Genomic DNA, 4173 nt, shown 5'->3' on the forward strand with positions numbered 1-4173 from the left:
GCTGTGTAGTATTAATGGCCGGCTAAAGTCAAAAAGGAAGCATGTGTTTATCTCTGAGTTCGGAGTTTAACAATGGCCAGATTCCCCATTTGTCAATTCTAATCTGTTGATTTGAAAAACAACTTAAACTCTCGGATATTTTTTCTCCAGGAAAAGAAAAGAAACCCACTCAAGCTCCACTAACTCACGTTCATCCTCCACAGTAGAAACAAGTCTGCACCAGCATCTGCCAATGTTTCACTCACTTGGGAAGAAAGGGACCATAATGACAAACAACTTCAATGAGGGAAAAAGCTCTCACGCTCTTTTTAAAAAGCTTATGTCCCATATCTTTAGCTGCAGGAGAAAACGAAAAAGAACCTTCTTACTTATTGATGCAAAACTTACCCAAATTAATAACAGCATATTGTTGTATGTCTCCATACCGAGCGTCTATTTATTCTCCATAGGCCTCGCCACTTCTACCTGGCATTTTCACACAGCTCAACATGAGTTCTGAATTCATCCTCCTGTTCTTGTCACTCTCATCTTCCATGTAAGAACCAGCCTATATCCGCATTTAATCTTTCTGAATGTGTCTAGCCAACGCCATATACTGCATTACCCTTTTCCTTTTATTTTGTGAATTTCCTTTGTCTGAAAGTGTAAGGTTTTTCTTTATAAATGCAGGTTTGTCAAGCGATCAACAACGAGGCATTTTCGCAAACACTTTCCGTACAAACAAATCCTTTCACTCCTAGATCCTCACTGGTTCGTTACTGGAAAACCCACGTCTCCAGCAACCTCCCAGTCCCGCAGTTCCTGCTTGCAAGAGCCTCCCCTCTTTCCCCTCATGACTACGCCCTCTTCACAAAGCTCGGCTCCCAAAAAACCCTCTCTTCACGCTACGATTCACTTTGCTCCTTAGCCAATTTGTATTGCTCGTTCGACTCATCACCACAACTTTCCGATGCGACCAATCGCACGAGCAATACCGACGCCAACTTCGCCATCTACTCCAACAAACAATTTGCAAACTACGGATCGTCTCAAGTCGGCGGAGTCAAATCGTTCAAGAACTATTCAGGCGGCTTGAACAACATCAATGATTCGTTCAAAAAATACAACCCAGGCTCGACCCGCCAGAACGAGCAGTTCACGAACTACGCAGAAAACGGCAATGTAGCAGATACCAGCTTCACCAGTTACGGGCCCGGAGCCAACTCCGGCTCCGGTAGCTTCAAGAACTACGACAAGCGCGTCAACGTTCCCGATCTCCGGTTCACTTCCTACGACTCTGGGGCCGACAACCGCCAGCTGTCATTCTCCAGCTATGGCAACGAGACCAACTCTGGTACCCAATCGTTCGCGAGTTACGGCAAGAAAGGCCAAGCGGGACCCAGGGATTTCACTAACTACGCGGTTAGCGCCAATATACTGCAATCCGACTTCACGGGTTATGGCGAATCGGGTAGAAGAGCAAACGACACCTTTAAGTCCTACGCTTCCTCGGGCAACAACCCGAAAGCCGGTTTCAAATTCTACGGCACCGGGTCTGTATCCGGATCCCAAGCATTCACGAGTTATCGGAACGGTGCAAATGTGGGCGAGGATTCCTTCCAGACTTACGCTGCAAAATCTAGCTCGGGCTCAGCGAGTTTCGAGAACTACGGGCAATCGTTCAACGTTGGTAACGATACCTTCAAGGAATACGGCCAGGGAGCCGTGGGTCGGTCCACGATCGGGTTCAAGACATACGGGTTGGGTCGGACGTTCAAAGATTATGCCAAGCAGGGAGTGTCGTTTTCGGGGTATCGCAACTTCAGCGGCTCCAGTGGCAGGCTAGCAAATAAATCGGTTGAGCCAGGCAAATTTTTCAGGGAGTCGATGATCAAGGAAGGAAATGTCATGGTGATGCCCGACATAAGAGACAAGATGCCTGCAAGGTCGTTTTTGCCCGAGGCTCTTTCATCAAAATTACCATTCTCGTCGCCGTCGCTGGGCGAGATCAAGCAAGTGTTTCACGCGAGAGATGGGTCGGCGATGGAGCGCGTGATTGTGCAGGCTTTAGCAGAGTGCGAGAGGGCGCCGAGCCGAGGCGAGACGAAACGGTGCGTAGGGTCAGGAGAAGCCATGATACAGTTCGCCGTGTCCGTGCTGGGACCCAAGGTGGTGGTGAGGAGCACCGAGAATGTGAACGGGTCAAGCAGGAGCGTGATGATCGGAAAGTCAGAGCGATCAACGGCGGGAGAGTGACGGAATCAGTTTCTTGCCATCAAAGTTTGTACCCGTACCTATTGTATTATTGCCACTCAGTCCCCAAAGTAAGAGTGTATGAAGCTGATATTCTTGACGCGGATACAAAGGCCAGGATTAATCATGGGGTCGCCATATGTCATCTGGACACGTCAGCATGGGGCCCAACGCATGGGGCCTTCCTGGCCCTGGGGTCCGCTCCTGGAAAACCGAAGTGTGCCATTGGATATTCGAGAACGACGTGACGTGGACCACCGCCGATTGAGTCTGAAAGGCGTGTTTCCTTTCCTTTCCGTTCCCTGTTATTGTTGTTATATTTTTTTGTTTTTGGAAGTAAATTTTGTAAGCTGGATGGCTTCTGGGTTTGTTGTTAAATTGTTCAATCCTTAATGGTCGTGAATGTTTGTGGCCAATGTTAGCGATGGCAAAGAACAAAAGGGGATGGACATAAAAGGCATTTTGGTTTTATGGTGAGTGATGAAACTGAAGTGATTGTGCGATTTAGGGCCTGTTTGGATGCTTGAAAGTGATTTCAGAAGCACTTTTTCGCAAAACGAGGTAACCTCCTCTACATATTTATTTCGTAATCCGTAAAAACTTCTGAAACCATGGTTTGTTTTTATCCAACACTCCCTTAAAGTGAGAAGTATAAAGAGCGGAAACAGAAGGGGCAGCTTTAGCCTTTAGGTGCAACCCAAGAAATGGAGCATGAAAGCTACCGTTGATGGCATATGATGCGGGTTGCAGCAGAGGAGTGAACTGTGGAATATATTGAACTCAATGGTCATTCTGACAGAAGCAACACCGACACTGTGATCCTCTCCTCTTCCCCGTTTCCTCCATTACTCACTCCCTCCCTTTATTTATATTCACTTTCATGGCCCATCCTTGTGGTTGATACAACCACCTATCTATCTATCTATCTATCTGGGTCTAATTCCGATGATGTTTGGTCCTTGTTTTTAATTGACGTGGTAAAGCGACTTTTGCACGTATTGCTATGCTCAATAATAATAATGGCCGCAAGGCGGGGAGCTTCCGGAATGAAAAATGTTGCTCTACTTTGAAGCTTCATATCATGAGTCTCCCCGCTTACACGCGCATATTATTTTGGTTACTTTGTATATTCACGCGCACCATAACATTTTCAAAATGTGAAAGCAACCAATAAGAAACAAACAAAAGAGAAGCTTATGCGGCGACACTAATAATATTACGGGTTGCCGTCCAGGCGAAGCCACTGGTTCTTTTGGGATTTGAGGGACCCGAATAATGGTCTCTGGCCGGATGGAAAATGGAAAACAGAGTGATGGACTATACAGTGGGATGGAATAATTAATTCGCTGTCGCTGCACGGTGGCTTGGATGTCAGAAATGATCAGGATCCATGATTAATAGGTGTTTAATGGATGACAGAGACAGAGAGGGTACTGTAGAGAGAGGGGTAAAGCAACGTACAGAAGAATCCCTTTGACTTGGTCCAAGTGGATCCATCTGCAGGCCCAAGTCAGTGATGGCCAGCCCAATTCTTCCAATTTCTATTCATTATTCTGAAATGCGTAGTAAATTTAGATTGGTATTTGACTAATTTTAAGTTTCCAACTAAGATTTGAATTCTTGTTACGAGACGTGCTCATGTTTAGTATCTAACAGTATCTTAAACAGAATTATTTTTGTCTAAAAAATATTTGAAGTTTCCATGTATTTTCAAATTCGATCGGCTCAAGGAATAAAGCAAGAAAAAGATTTAAAAAAAACATGATAATAACGTTACAAAAGACGGTATAAACAGCGCCGTCTGCGTGGAGTGGATGAGATGCTCAGCGATGTTGTGTGGGGACAGGAGGAAAAAAGGACCATAGAATAGAATGTCTTGTTACAACAGAATGTGCACGCGTTGTTTGTTTGCTTGTTGAGAATTTGTAAAACTATTGCGTC

The 4173-nt window shown here is 45.6% G+C and overlaps 1 pseudogene; it reads left to right on the top strand.

Annotated features, from left to right (window-relative positions):
* The first annotated feature begins 651 nt into the window (after window positions 1–651).
* On the top strand, window positions 652–2648 carry LOC114746782 (polygalacturonase 1 beta-like protein 3; annotated as a pseudogene).
* The last annotated feature ends 1525 nt before the right edge of the window (window positions 2649–4173 follow it).

Source organism: Neltuma alba, unplaced genomic scaffold (genome assembly GCF_004799145.2).
Source record: "Neltuma alba isolate B1F8T4 unplaced genomic scaffold, ASM479914v2 tig00005101_pilon, whole genome shotgun sequence".
NCBI lineage: Eukaryota > Viridiplantae > Streptophyta > Magnoliopsida > Fabales > Fabaceae > Neltuma > Neltuma alba.